Below are 17,801 nucleotides of genomic sequence, written 5' to 3' on the forward strand. Positions count from 1 at the left end.
TGCATGACTCAAGAATTTTCAGAGAGTCACATTTATGCACATTATTTGAACGTGGTAAGGGAACTTATAAATGTCAAGCTCACAGTATTACACACACTTATGCTGAGCCTAACAAAACTGCATTTTTCCATTATACAGGGAATTTTGACGGGTTCCTGCTTGGTGACCGGGGCTATGCCTGCAGGCAGTACTTCATGACGCCATTCCCTGACCCAAACCCTGGACCACAAACCCGTTACAATGCAGCTCTAGCCAGGACAAGGGCACGCATTGAAATGACCTTTGGGCAGCTAAAGGAAAGATTTCAGTGTCTGAAGGGTCTGAGGGTTGCACCTGTCAGGGCCTGTGACATAATTGTTGCATGTGCCATATTGCATAACATTGCCACTATCAGAAAGGAGAGGACCCCTGTGGTGGGCGTGCAGCCTGATGATGACCTCCAGCCAGTGCACTTGGACCAACCTAGTGGCAGAGCTGCACGGGACAGAATTGTGGAACACCATTTTTGAATGTGTAATAAAAGACAAGACAAAAATGCTTAGTTCCTGGAGTTTTATTTAAACAATTCTTTATAAAGAAAAGCCAGCAAGTCATCCTTTGCCTGCAATAAGAGATAGTTATGTAAAGTCAGCAATACTACTATGTGTCAAATGATGTATTAGCACTTACTCTGAAGGTCCTTTTGAAGCAACTCTATCTCTAGTGCAATTTTTCTCTTTTTCAAGTTGTCAAGTTCAATTTCTCCTCTTAATTTGTGTTTTTTCAGGTCAAAATACTCGATTTTTTGTTGAAGATGCCGTTTATATAGGGAACGGATGTCACCCTGTGTCATTTTGTGAAAGAAAAAGGGTCAAAACATGCCTCATGCAACAAAAGTAAAAAGTAAAAGTACAACACTGTCCACCTCTGTATCAGTTCTTTGTGCAGACTCTTCTGTAGGCCTTTCTGTAGGTGTGGACTCCTGCAACTCATATTGCAGACAGAAAGAATAGGTACACAAGTATATACAAATTAGTGTAAAGTTATTTATGCACTTACAGGTTCTTCCTCCAAAGGACCGTCATCTGAGAGGGTTTCTTCACTGTCCTGTGCAATGGAAATAAATGGGTATTACAAAGTGTTGCACTTTCTTCCCTTTATGCAAGTTAGAAAAAGTACACAACTTACTGCATATGCTTCAGCCACCACTTGCTTGGGAACAGGTAAAAGTGTTGGTGTATTATGTAAAACTGCACAAAAGAGGGGAACAAAAAAAATTGTCATTACAATTAACTACACTGTAAAAAATATAATGTGATCAATAACTCATGGCAATATATTTTATATTAACTAAAAGTTTAGAAGTTTTCACTTTCACAAACGGTTTAAATTACTGTACAAGCCATTTGGATTATACTTCATTTAATGCAGCAACAAATAATTTTACAGTGTACTAAGAGAATTGAAAACTCATTTAGCCTACCAGTAATAAAGGTGTTGCTGCTACTGGTCCCTGGCTTTGGGTCTGAGGAAGAGCTGCTCCCAGGGATGCCCTCCACAATGGGTCGGTTTTCATTCAACCCAAGGGCCAGCTCCTCTGCTGGGGTATATTGTGGTGGTGCAGGACCACCACCTGTTTTTTTTTTTTTCAGCCTTTTTCTTGGTGGCTGTTATAAACAGACAAACACATTATTTAACAGTGGCTTTTAAAAAGAGGGAAAAATTGGCTTTTTAAAATAAAGACAGTATAAGAATTAAAGGCTACCATTTTGTAGAATATTCTTGTACTTCACTTTTACTTGTCCCCATGTTCTAGTGGGTCCCGCGGAGGCTCTGACATAAAAGAACAAAATAAATATGAAATTATTAAAATGCACAAATACATACTGTAGAAAGTGATAGAAACATCTACCATGGACAGCACTTACGCATTTAATTTGTCTGCTACTTTTTGCCAGCCCTCTCTCCTGGATTTTGCAGACTTCGAGGTGTTCCCTGTCGTTTTAATTAAAGATTCAAATTCGGCATAACCTTCCATTAAAAGCTCTTGTTCTCCTTGGGAGAAAAACTGGGCGCGTTCTTTGGCCATGCTGAACAGCCAATAGCAACGTTGCTGATCATTGTTTCTACAATCGATACATATCCCCTTTTAACCCAGCGCATGAACGCGCAATTATCTCAGATAACTCAATCCAGCGATACTAATCATAAACAACAGGTGTGTTCGAAGAACCCAATTAGCCGGATCATGATTAGCACGATGATATCATCTTGGATGTCTCATTTGATCTCGGATGTTTTAAGCAACGTACGAAGAACGAGCCCCAGGTCTTAGCAGGAAACACGAGGAAACATAATAACATGGACAACGAACCAGCACAGGGGCCCGTTCTTCGTACTTTGCTTAAAACATCCGAGATCAAACGAGACATCCAAGATAATATCATCGTTCTCATCATGATCCGGCTAATTAGGTTCTTCGAACACACCTGCCGGTTATGATTAGTATAGCTGGATTGAGTTATCTGAGATAATTGAGCGTTCATACACTGATTTAAAAGGGGATATGTATCGATAGTAGAAACATTGATCAGCAATGCTGCTATTGGCTGCTCACCGTGGCCAAAGAGCACGCTCAGTTTTTCACCATAGCATAGCAAGAAATAGTCCAAGTTTATGCTGAATTTTAATGTTTAATTAAAATGGCAGGGAACACCTCAAAGTCTGCAAAAGCCAGGAGAGAGGGCTGGGGAAAAGTAGCAGGCAAATTTAATGCGTTTGTGATGGCCATGTTATATGTTTTTATAACTTATTACAGTATATATTTTTGTATTTTAATAATTTCAAAATTACTTTGTTCATTGTCATGTCAGAGTCTCCACACTAGAACATGGTGAAAGTGAAGTACAAGAATATTCTACAATAATGGTTATTTTTACTAGGCCTACTTATAGGCCTACTAGTCTCTTTTAAAAGGGCACAGTTAAATAAATGTTTTTCTGTTTATAAAAGCAACCAAGAAAAAGGCTGAGAAAAATAAAAACATTTTTTTTTAAACTTAAAAAAAATAAGAGCTGGCCCTTGGTTGACTGGCCCCTATTGTGAAGGGCATCCCTGCGTTCAGCTCTTCCAGACACGCATCCAGGGACCACTAACAGCAACTACTAAATTAAATGAGATTTAAATTATTTTAGTACACTGTAAAATAATTTGTTGCTGCTTTAAATTAAAGGTATATGCTGGTATAGTAATTTCAACTGTTACAGTAAATCTTGTGTAATCATAAATTGCTATTACTTGTGAAAACTGATAAACTTATGTTAATGTAAAAATATTTTGCCATGAGTTATTGATCACATTTTTTCCCAGTGTAGTTCATTGTAATGACATTGTGTTTTTCTCTTTTGTGCAGTTTTACACCAACACTAATCTGTTCCTAAAAATGTGGTGGCTGAAATATGTGCAGTAAGTGGACTTTTTCTAACTTTACATCAAAAGAGAAGAAAGTGCAACACTTTGTAATACCCATTTGTTTGCATTGCACTGGACACTGAAGAAACCTTCTCAATGACTGTCCTTTGGAAGAAGTAGACTACCTGCAAGTGCATAAATAACTTATTTTATACTTTAAAATCACAGAAAACTCGCACTCGCTGTTTCTCCACTGCAAGCTTTATGTAGAATGCTTTTTGTAATAATTGACAATAAAGTTCTTTTTCAAATTAACCTCATTGACATATTTCTTAACATACCGTTACATTCAACAATTTGTAACGTACACATTTAATTACATGAGTCCACTTCTTTATAATAGGCTATTAGAAAACCATAACACTATATAAAGTATACAAAAAAATACAATAAAGCATTTTACAATTACCTTAGAATTAACTCTTTTAAATCTTTCTCTTTTTAGTCATAAACGAATATCAACTATATGGAAAATCAATCATAAGCATGTAAATGTAGGCTACTATTTCATCTAATTATTTTAGCTAAAAATGCATCTGAAATTCTCAATTTACTTTAATAATCTATACACTCACCTTTGTACAGAAAATCAACAAATCAGCACTAAATAAACAGAATTACACTTTAAACACACAAATATCGAACATACTCGAGCTTTCCGCGATTCTTTAGGCCTAACGCCATGACCAACGTGCTTAAAATTGAGGCCTGAGCTCACGCATTTCTGAACTAAACATTTCAACATCGCAAACACACAATCAATATAATACTCGCGTCTGCATACTCTTTAACATATTATAACATCATATCAAAGTATTTTAACTAATCATTAGGCCCATACTTCATACCTGAAAAGGGGAAGATGATTAAAATCACAGAAAACTCGCACTCGCTGTTTCTCCACTGCAAGCTTTATGTAGAATGGAGAAATCCCGCGAGTTGTCCCACTACTGTTCACGCAGACCAGAACAATCGATCGTCCTACTTATCGTGCCAATTAACTGATCACAGATAAACTCAGGTACACTCAGAATAACTCTAAACTACACCTTTATATTGTATAGACTTTTCTACATATTCAAAATAGCGAATCTATATTGTAATTATATATTATAGTGTACACAGACTTATGCATTTTCAAAATACACATGTTCCTTTTCACACTGTCACACACTCCCCTACAAAATAAATGTCGTCTCGACATTCTCTTTAAAGAGTCTCTCAGTTCCTTTTGTAAGTCGCATAAAATAATATTTGTAGTGCAAGAATTTTCTATTCAGTCTTTTCACAGTCCATGGCTCGCCCCGAACTTAAAAGTTCACTTTATGGAGAAACTCAAGAGTTTATCAGAAAGAACAGTCCATAAGTGTATCAAAGTGCAAAATTTTGAACAAGGCATGAAACAACAGTCCATATTCCTTTTTGATTTCATGAGTTCAACAGTCTCTCAAGCCTATAGTCCATAAGGCAAAAAGTCCATTGTTTTCTCAATATTTCAAAGTTCAAGACTGTGTAAAGGCAATACTCCTCAGACAAAACAGTCCATAGTTCTCTCAAAGTGCCAGACTGTAACAGTCTATAATGCAAAGAGTCTTCTGATTTCAAATTCACAGTCTCATATGAACTTTAACTGTTCATGGTCTTTGTTTAATGGATTCTATACATCAAAGGCAACTGGTAGCAATATTGCTGAACAGGTGGCAACCATGTCGACAGACACTGTGCAGGCATGTAAAGCAAGTTCGGTTGTGGTGTTTGCAAAATCCCATTTAGTTGCTTGACATCATAAGATGGTGTACCAAGTTCATCATAGGTTAGTACTCTTGGTGGGTATCTTTCCCTTTTAGGCAACTGATAAATTTGCTCTCTTTGACTCTCTTGTTCACTTTCAGCAGGCGACATGGGAGCAGGAACTTGTTCATCGGCAGGTGAGTTAAACTCTTGTTCTGCACTGTCGGTCCCCGTAGGTGGCTCTTGTTCCTCTTGGTCATTTTCCACAGAAGACATGGGCTCAGGAACCTGTTCCAGGACCTCATTTGGATGCTCATCAGACTCTGAGGTAAGTAGTGGTTCAAGGCTTTCAGGTTCAACAACATAGTCTGATTGAAGTACTTGTGGAGACACACAATGAAAGTCCAATTCATCTTCACTCCCCTCATCAGCCTCTAGATCACTACTTTGAGGCTTTTTCAACTCCCGTTTCTGTCTGGGTTTTGGATGCGGAGCAGTTTCGAGAGGTAAGTGGTCACAAGGCATTAATAAATTGCGATGGAGGACTCTGGATCGTCTCTTTCCCCTTTCTGGCTTAACTTCATAAATTGGAAGCTCACCCCCCATCTGTCGCACAACTGTATTGATGCTATCTTCCCGGAAATTGCGAAGTTTACCAGGGCCTCCTCGTGGTGTTAAGTTCTTTACAAGGACACGATCACCTGGCTGCAGTGTGGTGCTTCTCACCTTGTTGTCAAAATTATTTTTGCTCCTGTCCGCAGATTTTTTTGCACACTCTCTGGCAATTGTATCAGCCTCTTCCATTCCATGCTTCCATTTTTCTACATACTCTTTCTGGTTACAGGAGGACATTTCTGAATTCAGCCCAAATAGCATGTCAACAGGCAGTCTTGGAGACCTCCCATATAACAGGAAATGAGGAGAGAACCCTGTGACTTCTGAGCGGGTACAATTGTAAGCATAGAGTAGCTTATTCAAGGAGTCTTTCCAGTTCGACTTTTGACTTTCTGTGAGTGTTCTGAGCATCTGCAATAGTGTCCTATTAAAACGCTCGGCTTGGCCATTGCCTTGCGGGTGATACGGAGTTGTCCTGGAGCCTGTGATGCCGCAGTACTTTTGGAGCTGTTCAAACAATTGGTTCTCAAACTCCCCGCCTTGATCATGGTGGATGCAAGAGGGGAAGCCAAACTTTAAGGCGAAATCATTTAAGATGCGATCTGCAGTGGTTTTACCTGATTTGGACGTAGTGGCGTATGCTTGGGCGAATCGGGTGAAATGGTCCACTACCACGCACTGTAAACCCAGATTTGGTTCTAATTAAACTTACGAGTGATCATTACTTATTCTTTTATGTTTTGTCAAAACCTGCTATCATTACTAAACAACATTAGTTGTTTGTACTATTTAGCTGAAAGATTAATTGCACTAATCATGTTTAGTAGAGATAACTTGGTATGTTTAGTTTCATAAGGAAGGGGAGAGGCTAATTCAAAAACCTGCCTGGTCACGTGCGTCCAAGAGGCTCTACACCTGGCGGGACGAGCACAGGCCTCGGCAGCAGACGGTACCCTGACTAGGTACGTTACTTTAATCTAAAGGGACAGTCACTATTTTCTATGCTCAGCAATTGAATGGCCTTTTGGATATTTATATTTCTAATGAACTAATTATTGTTTATATTCCCAAGATGACTGCAAACCAGAAGATGACCTTGAGGGTCATTCTAACAGAGGCGGATATAAGAAAAGTCATCCTAACCACAAGGCCCTCTACAGTCGAAGATTTGATAAGATTTGACTTCATTATAACTTCAGTCTCCAATACCAAGACCCTGAATTCAATAACGAACTATGCAATCTGACAGATACTGAAGAACTTCCAGGAAAACCAACAGTTAAAGTCATGGCTGTCCTTGAGCTGTTACTTGTCTCATCTGATGAAGTATTCAGTGACACACCCAGTACAGCAGATACAGAAATACTCTCACACTCATCTCAGGAGCGACAGAAACAGTGGCCAGAATTTTTTGATATCCCTACCATGTCTGTAGATGTAGAGTATAAACTTAGGCAAACAGATCTGCTGTTTATGAGTGAGTGTACATACCTTAAAGTATCAAAAGAACTAAAACACGAGATACTTGAAGATTGGCAGAGAGCATGTATAGCTACACAGCATACCCAACTGCTGCTCAGTTCGAAAGTGTTGCAGCAGCACTGATAAACAAGCACCCTTGTCTCCAGGAGCGAGGCTCAACCACTCGCTATTGTGGTTGGAAAAATAGCCTTAAGCATAAAATGGGTAATTATCGAACAAAGCGTATGCAATCAGGATGCCTTGATGTTTCAGTAAATGCAGGTAAGCGGGGAAGGCATTCAGCAGGACAACCAGCTAACAAGCGCATCAAGAAGGCAAACAAAGGTGAAATCAACTACTTGCCCAACTTTCCAGATGGATTTGATCAGGCAGCATTGGAGGGGGCTTGTAAAGACTTGGTTGATGAAATGCAGAAGAGAACACCAAATGGACCTCTTGTGAAACAGAAGATGAATTAGACCTTTCCTCTGAGAAGAAAAGAGGTAGTGGAGTCGGAACCCGCCATAAGCACGATGGTGAAACGCTGGCCTGCCCTCTTCACTGAAGATCAAGTATGTTTAAGAAAGAGAACATAACAAATAACTATCTTTCTATTATTATATATTTTGTCTAGATGTATATTTCTCTTGTCCTCTTTAAGGAAAACATTGGTATTTTTAATTTGGGGCACAATGTTTTTCATTGCAAATCATATAAAAAGGACATTCATGATGTTTTTCAGCACTACTTTGCAGATGGCTTAGCTGCTTTGTATAGTTCAGTTTATCTAAGTTAATTTTTTTTTTTGTTCTCTGTATTTTTCAGGTGTTCATGGAGTTCAACAGGATTGTGGGCAAGAACCTCAAACAGGAGTTCTATGAGAGCATCGACCGGCACAGTCCTCGTCTCCTCGAGTTATTTCAATCCAAGAGAGGGAATGTTGGACAGTTGTTGACACAGATTTCACAACAGACCAATGTAAGTCCATACACATTCTGTACTTGCATTGTTTTTATCAGGTTTTATATAAACATCATATCACAATGCTACTCTATTAGTTGTATAATTCAATCAAAACATTGCTTGTTTTTTTAAGCTTTCTTTTAGATCATTATTTGTTTTTTATTTTAGCTAGATAACTTGTTGTACTGTGTTTAATTCTCAAAAGACTACTGAGCCAACTGTGATCCGGACACAAGTGCTCAAAGGGCTTCCTATCATTCTTGGGGACAACCCCACAAACTTCTTCAAAGCAGGCTTTGTAAGTAAGCTCTTGCTTTCTTATAATTTTTACCATTATTTATTTTTCACCATGACACTCTTATATTGATTAAAGATGTTTTTCAAATGAGAAATATAATGCAATGATTGTGCTCTTCTGTTATTCTTTATTTAGGAATCTGATGATGATGATTATTTTCGTGACCTTGACGTTGGGATACTTCTTATTGAGCGTGAAGGTGCTGTGCTCACGTCTTCCAAGCATCTCAGTCCAGCCTCGTTGAAAATCATCATTGAGGGAGAAGTTGTAATGGAGAACATTCAAGATCTGCCAAAAGCAATGTGCACTCTGTTTGGACTCATGTATGCACTCCATCTTAACTACCCCAAGACCATGAAGCTCACATTTCAGTTCATGCAACAGGTATTGCTATTGTTAGGCCACACTGACCTAAAGCCAAAGATACAGACTTTGAAAAATCAGCTCGCAATGTAAAAAGAGAGGTCAAGTCTACTGTAAGAAGCTGTTGACTACATTTTTCTTTTTGCCACACTAGTAAAATACTTTCTTACCTGTGGGGTAAACCTTTTTATTTTCTGTAAAACTAGCGGACGAACAGACACACGTAAAATGCAGACACACATGTACAACACCCACACACAACACACACAAACAACACTGACACACACTTAAATGCTGTAGGAATCATGCTGAAGGATGTGACTTGTGTGAAAATTAAAACTGAGAGGAGTTGTAGCAGAAAGACATAGGCCTAAGACATTATTGTTCCAGTTCTTCACCATTGTTCTGATATGATAGTCTCTTGGCTCATGCTCTGTCCTCCCTTCATTTAGGCAGATGAAACAGATCCTGTTTGTTTGCGTTTTCTTGTACATTTGAGTGGGGGTTTCTGGTAAATTTTATTTTGTTTATGGATTTACCACTCAGGGGACATCTATGGTTTTATCTTGTAAATTTGTGACACGAACAACTCCCACACACGGACAACACCCACACACACGGCAACACAGACACGGGCAACACACACGGACAACACCCACACACACGGCAACACAGACACGGGCAACACACACGGACAACACCCCCACACACGGCAACACAGACACGGGCAACACACACGGACAACACCCACACACACGGCAACACAGACATGGGCAACACACACGGACAACCCCCACACACACTGCAACACAGACACGGGCAACACACACGGACAACACACACGGACAACACCCACAGACACGGCAACACAGACACGGGCAACACACACGGACAACACCCACACACACTGCAACACAGACACGGGCAACACACACGGACAACACCCACACACACAAACAACACGGACAACACCCACACACACACAACATCCACACACACACAAGGCAACAGACACGGACAACACCCACACACACAAACAACACAGACACAGACAACACACACAAACACATACAACACCCACACACAATTGTTTCAATGATTTGAAATGACCTTTTTAAGATTCATCATTTTAGATTGGATAATTGATGTTTTGATTGTTGATGTTTACCTGATGTTTGGCTGTGTTTTGCCATTTAAAAATAAAATAAAATGCATGGAAGCATTAAGAGGTGTTTCTTTTTTTCCATCCATCCAATTTAATTGAAAATGTTTTATAACATATTTTTGTTTTAAAAATCAAAAGCTAATTAAATTAGTGGAAAATACAGTAATTGTGTTAAATGATGAGTAGCAATAACAAGTCATAATAGCTAGTTTTATCTAATGATTTTGAGAACACACTACTAATAAATACTAAACTTAAGGTTCCATGTTAATACAACTCAACATGTTTAGTTTCAGCTTGTGTAAAAAGTTAGGGTTCCATGTTAATACAACTCAACATGTTTAGTTTCAGCTTGTGTAAAAAGTTAGGGTTCCATGTTAATACAACTCAACATGTTTAGTTTCAGCTTGTGTAAAAAGTTAGGGTTCCATGTTAATACAACTCAACATGTTTAGTTTCAGCTTGTGTAAAAACTAAAGGTTCCATGTTAATACAACTCATACCACTTTAGTTTTTACACAAGCTGAAACTAAACATGTTAAGGCAACGGGTTTCCACGCGATTTGCGAGTAAAGTCAACTAATTCGGGTTAAGTGGAGGAAATCAATTGAGATCAATTCAAAGGGCTGGGTCGTAACAATGTTTGTTAATGGAGCTCTTGTCTCATAACAGGGCTTCTTCTGCTTTAGGCATCTGCATGTTTTTGTGACATAATGCTCAATGTCTGCCTGCATATATGGCCAAAAGAACCGTTCACGAATGAGTGAGAGAGTGCGCTCTGTACCTTGATGGCCCATTTCATCATGGAGCTCTCGCAAGACTGTTCCTTTATATTTCTCGGGCAGGACCAACTGTGTGCGGGTGGAAGTGGTTCTGCAGAGGACACCATCCTTAATGTTAAATTTTCTCCATTCACGAAACAGGCATTTTGTTTTTAGGCTGTATGTCTTGAACTGTTTCACGTGTGGTTTTAATTCAGACAGCTTGCATTGATATACAGGACTAATTTCCGGATCATTGATTTGAGCTTCTCTAATCTCATTTACAGACAATGGAGTTATGGTTGGAACTGCTGAACAGACTTCGATGGAGGAGCAGTTCGTCGAGACTGACCATGGAATGCTGAGTCCTTCTTGAACTTCTACCACCTGAATTGTTGCACCTATCACGTCTGATGACAGCTCCTCAGAACACTCATTCATCACAATTTCAAGGGGCAATCTGGATAGTGTATTAGCGTCAATATTTTCTCGGCCAGGACGGTATCTGATTGTAAAGTGGAAATCTGCCAATTCTGCCACCCACCTGCAGCCTGTAGCATTCAGTTTGGCAGTTGACAGGACATATGTAAGGGGATTGTTGTCACTATAAACGGTAAAAGTTGGAGCATAGTACAAGTAATCACGGAATTTTTCAGTGACTGACCACTTCAGGGCGAGAAATTCAAGCTTGCCTGAGTGTAGTTGGTAATTTTTCTCAGCAGCAGATAAAGTACGAGATCCGTAGGCAATCACTCAAAGTTTTCCATTTTGATTCTGGTACAATACTGCACCCAAGCCTTGGGCTGACGCGTCTGTATGCAGGACAAAAGGCTGTGAAAAGTCAGGGAATGCTAATACAGGGGGCTGGAGCAGACAATCAATTAGTTGCTCAAGGATGTTCTGATGCTGATCAGTCCAGGTAATATGCTTCCTCGATGGAACACCAGCTTTCATGCCTTTTGTCTTTGGCTTCCTCTGATTGTCTCTCATGTGGGCATTATCTTCTGGAGTGCTTTTTAACAGGTCATACAAAGGGCTAGCGATGCGAGAGAAATCTTTAATTTACTGCCTGTAATAGCTATGTAGACCAAGAATTGTCCTCAACTCACCAACATTTTTGGGTTGTTTGTCTTTCAGGGATCTGACAGCTTCTATGTCTGCAGGATCAACTTTACTTCCCTCTGCAGAGACTATTCTACCCAGGTAACAGACTTCAGGTTTGAAAAGCTCACCCTTATTTGGCTTGAGTTTGATGCCATGTTCCTTAAGCCGTTGCAGCACTTTCCTTACATCCTGGACGTGGTTCTCAAAGGTCTTACTAAACACCAAGGTGTCATCAAGGTATGGGATGCATATCTCGTCTCGCAGGCCTTCTAAACATTCTTCCATACACCGCTGAAAGGCTGCTGGAGCATTCATCAGCCCAAAAGGAATTCACACCCATTCATATAGACCCCAGGGTGTCACGAAAGCTGTTAGGTGCTTACTTTCTCTGGACATGAACCCCTGGTGGTAGGCCTTCCCTTGATCTAATGATGAAAACCAAGAATTGCCACCAAGGCTTCCATGATGTCCTGCACTCTCGGAATCGGTTGTCTGTCTGGGTGAGTTTTTCGATTTAGGTCTCTACAATCAATGCATAAACGAAGGCTGCCATATTTCTTTCTTACGCACACGATTGGAGATTAATATGATGAGTTGGATTTTTCAATCCATCCCTGTGCTATGAAGTCATGCAAATATTCTTTCATCTCACGATACAGGGGTTTTGGCACAGACACATAAGTGCGACTGACTGGCTCCTCATCTTTAAGTGAAATACTCGATTGCAAATCTCTGATAGACCCAATGTCGTTGTCTGACATAGAAAATGAATGGCACTCTTCTCTTAGCATTTGCTGTACTACCCGCTCTGGTATTTACTCAGGTGGCTGACATCGACGGGCGGGTCCCATTCATCAGTACTGGTGTGGTCAAGACAGTTATCCGCAACCTGAATGTGACATACTCCAACAGAGGTAGGTTTTGCTGGCACCTCAAACATACTAGCAGGTAAGACATTCTAGACAAGCTGTACTGTACCGATCGGTGTCTGGCCCATAAGGGTTACATCATGGTCAGTGTCATTGTATACCCCAATTGTAATATTTGTTGGAGCCCCTTTTTTCAGCCTCACTAGACTTTCTGGAAATTCAAGCCCCTCGGGCCACTGGTGATTCACATCAGGTTCAAAAATTAGTGTGCTGTCCTCTTTAACTGGCTGCATATACACTCGGCATGAGACCCGCACAGTACTACGTTTGGGGACGTTAACATGCCCTTTCTTGGTCCTACTGTGTATTCAAATGAGCTTTCTGCACTCAGAAGTTGAATGAATGCCTGGACTTTGCTCCTCTTTAGGCTGGGGAATGCAGTTTTCACAGTTCTCTCAAGTATGTTGTTGTTTACGGTGTTTGGTTGTGCTTGTTCAATGGAGTCCACAATTTGTTCTATCACATTGAAACCTATGATGGGGTGAGAGAGATTTTGACCCCTTGCTACGAGCATAGGAATGACAAGTTGAGCTTTGTGAGATGCCTGTGATGATAATTTGAATGTCACTTCAACATATCCAATACAGGTCATATCAATTCCGTTGGCAGCTACAAGGTTCAACGTATTTGGGGCCTCAAGAATGTCGAAATCATCCCTAAATGGTACTTCTGGTAAGTACTCCTGTTTCCACACTTCATCAATAACACATACCTGAGAGCCAGTGTCCCAAAGTGCTTGAAATTGTTGGCCGTTCAGGTAACATTCAACGAGACATTGCCTCCCAACTAATGACGTCACCGGGGAATGCTGGTTAACCTGGGTGCTGCAAGGGGTGTGAATACTCATTGTCATAGAGAATTTTGACACTGATCTTGTTGAGTTGATGCAAGTTCGCTTATGTTCAGCCCAATGGTGAGTTTGGCAGATACTAGAACAATACAGTACCTTTTTACATTTTGAACACTGCTTCATCTGCCTATCTGTCCTTCCACAGGCTGCACATCTCCGGGACTGGTCAGTAGATCTGGTTACTCCCTGTCCCGAGGAAGTAACCGGTCTCCATTTAAAGGAATCTCTCTTGAAGGATTAATGCCACGAATTCTGCATCCCGCTTGAAAGTGCTCACTACTGCCACATCGAAAACAATGCATGCAACGGTCCTCTGTTCTTTGCTGCAGACTATTGAAGCACTTTCTTGCTTGGGAACGAGGAGTCGGTGCAATATATTGTCGTAAGTACAGTATGTAAGTACATGCTTTGAACTAATGCTGGATCATATTTAAGGCCTGATTCTGCTTCTTGGGACGCAAACAAGATTTTCTGGCGTCAGGTCAAGAACATGCATAAGAAAGTTCTGTGGTGTATCTTTGTTCTCTTGGCATTCAGAGGAAAGTTGCTTATAAAGTTCAGGTGCACTTTTTTCTTGGAAATGAGAGTGCAGGATTCGTCTTAAGGTAGGTAGAGTCATGTTTGGTTTTCCTTCTAAATAGCTTCTTAACTGTAAGCCTGGGGAAATGGCACGAATGACTGCATCAACAATATCACATTCTGGGTAGCCTCTGCTCAAACCGTTCTCAATTTTGTGAGCTAAACTTGAAAAAGTTAATTTCTCTTTTTGACCTGGGTCACCAATTTGTCCAGAAATTTTGAAATCTTTGCGCCAAGGTGGGCTGGGGTGTTGGGTATTCACTAAAGGTTGTGGGTGTGCAGTAATTTGAAGCTGAGGCTGGACAATGCTGAGTTTTGTGTTCACTTCCTCCAACTGTTCAATTTCACTCAATTTTTGTTTCATTGCGCTTTTTAGCTCATCTAACTCCCTATCTTTTTCCGTGACTTCCCTTGGTCCAGCAGTCTCATTTTTAGTGGCTGTGTTTACTTCTGTAATTTGGTCTCTCAGGCTTAACAGTACAGACATGCCGCCATCTTCCAGTTCCGTCATGTCTTCCTCGAGATGTTGAAGGATATGAGAGATCAAAGACATGCAAGATTTAAATGAAACTTCCTCTTGATCTGCTATTTTCAGGAACTCACAAACACCAAGAAGCTTGTCTTTGGGTAGTACATTTAACATGGCGATAACTTCAACTTGCATTTCCTCTAACACTTTTGTCTCCATTTTGACAATAAAGTGGGCCTTTTCACTGAGTTGGGGCTTACTTGAGACTGACTGAACTTTTGTTTCACCTGATGATCTCTAAGGCCTCAGGTGTATGGTTCTTTGCCTCTGTCTTGCCTTTACTGCAGGAACTCTATCCACTCTCCACTGTTGATCTGGGTTCTTTTTAGGGGATTCACTGCATCAGGAAGTGTCGGCCGGGTAAGTGACAACGGCCCTCCGAAGAGTAGAATCCCAGCGGTGCCTCCAAAATGTTGTACCCATGAAAAGGGGAAGATGATTAAAATCACAGAAAACTCGCACTCGATGTTTCTCCACTGCAAGCTTTATGTAGAATGCTTTTTGTAATAATTGACAATAAAGTTCTTTTTCAAATTAACCTCATTGACATATTTCTTATCATACATTCAACAATTTGTAACGTACACATTTAATTACATGAGTCCACTTCTTTACAATAAGCTATTAGAAAACCATAACACTATATAAAGTATACAAAAAAATACAATAAAGCATTTTACAATTACCTGAGAATCAACTCTTTTAAATCTTTCTCTTTTTAGTCATAAACGCATATCAACTATATGGAAAATCAGTCATAAGCATGTAAATGTACTATTTCAATTAATTATTTTAGCTGAAAATGCATCTGAAATTCTCAATTCACTTTTCATAAGCTATACATTCACCTTTGTACAGAAAATCAACAAATCAGCACCAAATAAACAGAATTACACTTTAAACACACAAATATCGAACACACTCGAGCTTTCCGCGATTCTATAGGCCTAACGCCATGACCAACGTGCTTAAAATTGAGTCCTGAGCTCGCGCATTTCTGAACTAAACATTTCAACATCGCAAACACACAATCAATATAATACTCGCGTCTGCATACTCTTTAACATATTATAACATCATATCAAAGTATTTTAACTAATCATCAGGCCTATACTTCATACCTGAAAAGGGGAAGATGATTAAAATCCCAGAAAACTCGCACTCGCTGTTTCTCCACTGCAAGCTTTATGTAGAATGGAGTAATCCCGCGAGTTCTCCCCCTACTTTTCACGCAGACCAGAACAATCGATCGTCCAACTTATCGTGCCAATTAACTGATCACAGATAAACTCAGGTACACTCAGAATAACTCTAAACTACACATTTATATTGTATAGATTTTTCTACATATTCAAAATAGCGAATATATATTGTAATTATATATTATAGTGTACACAGACTTATGCATTTTCAGAATACACATGTTCCTTTTCACACTGTCACAATGACACACAGAGTTGGGCAGTGTATAGACAACCTTTCCTTTTTATTTGTTGCAAGAGGCATGTGTGACAAACATCTCACAAATGACACAGGGTGATGCTTGTTCCCTATATAATAGGAGTCTTCAACAGAAAATAGAGTATTTTGAAAAAAACAAAAAGTAGGGGGAGAAATATAACTTGACTACTTAAAGAAAAAAACTGGCACTAGAGATAGAGTTGCTTCAAAGGAAACCTCAGCGTAAGTGCAAATACGCTATTTCACACAGAGTACTATTGCTGACCTTATATTATTGCAGGCAAAATATGACTTGACAACTGGCTTTTCTTTACAAAGAACAATTAAAATAAAACTCAAGGAACGAAGCATATTTGTGTTGTCTTTTATTAAACAATGAAAGTTTTTTTTCTTTCTGATGTTGGCAATGTTGTGAAATATGGCACATGCAATGTCACAGGCCCTGTTAGGTGCAACCCTCAGGCTTTTCAGACACTGAAATCTTCCCTTTAGTTGGCCAAAGTTCATTTCATTGTGTGCCCTAACTGGGGTTTGGGTCAGGGAATGGGGTCATAAAACACCTGTCTCCAAGCAGGATCCTGTTGTAATCACCTGTAAAATGGAAAAATGCAGTTCTGTTAGGATCAGCATAAGTGTATGTAATACAGTGAGCTTGATATTTAGAATTTTCCTTACCACGTTCAAATAATGTGCATAAATGTGAATCTCTGAAAATTCTTGTGTAATGCACAGATCCTGGCCATTTTGCTTTCACATTTGTGATATGGAACATAATCACACACCATCTAAGAGATTTTAGTCAGTCAACTGCCTTTTTATTTTATATAATAATACTAATCTGGAAGATTAAGAATCGCAATAGTAACTTGGCTGCACAATTACATTGTGATACCCATTCCTGTTCACAAAATTCCCTTCATTGAGGCCTTGATGGGACCGTGTGTGCAATCTATGGTCTATAGTCTATGGCACCAATCACGTTAGTGAAGCCTGAGGGACATATAACCTACTGTAAGTCCTAATCGGCATGGTCACGATTGCATGATCTTCATCAAATTATAATAGCCTACCTGCGTTGGCAAAAAAAAAAAAATTTGCATTACAATCTTGTCTTAAGTGGCTTGGAAATACCACAAAAAAAACAAACAAAAAAACTAAACTCCTTGAGCGCCAGCTGCGAATGGCACGACAGACAGCACTTTATCAAGTTCTCCGCAACTCCAATAGTGTAAAGGAAAGAGCCACTCGCAAAGATTTTTAGGGCAATGCACAGAGTTTGTGCTGTTGTTAAAGCCCAACAAGTAATGCGTTTCCAACAAGTTAATGTAAACGACACCCTCACGAGTCACAAGAAAAAAGAAGATCTCCAGGAAAGTAGCCAACACTATCGCGCCGCGCTAAAGGACTTCCCGTACCAGCTCAGCTTATATCGCGATCTAATCCTGTTAACATGAAATGAGCCTGCTCGCGAGCAGGTACAAGATTACGGACCTATTGCTATGACAGCAAGTCCAAGATGAGCGTCGAAGAAAGAAACAATCC

At 39.8% G+C, this 17,801-nt stretch overlaps 1 long non-coding RNA gene across 2 annotated transcripts; it reads right to left on the minus strand.

The window, feature by feature from the left end:
* Positions 1 to 538: 538 nt before the first annotated feature.
* Positions 539 to 2,079, minus strand: LOC143721317 (uncharacterized). 2 transcript variants are annotated; one of them, XR_013196710.1, is made up of 7 exons: positions 1,908 to 2,079; positions 1,745 to 1,812; positions 1,463 to 1,646; positions 1,168 to 1,229; positions 905 to 1,086; positions 670 to 823; positions 539 to 601 (listed from the first exon to the last, which is right to left on the minus strand). It is a non-coding gene; the product is annotated as an uncharacterized LOC143721317 (long non-coding RNA). The 2 variants fall into 2 exon arrangements; XR_013196709.1 differs by having other exon boundaries at positions 670 to 1,086.
* Positions 2,080 to 17,801: the final 15,722 nt, after the last annotated feature.

The sequence above is a fragment of the Siphateles boraxobius genome, unplaced genomic scaffold (assembly GCF_051911475.1).
Source record: "Siphateles boraxobius isolate OS27281-9 unplaced genomic scaffold, OSU_SipBor_1 66, whole genome shotgun sequence".
Classification (NCBI taxonomy): Eukaryota; Metazoa; Chordata; class Actinopteri; order Cypriniformes; family Leuciscidae; genus Siphateles; species Siphateles boraxobius.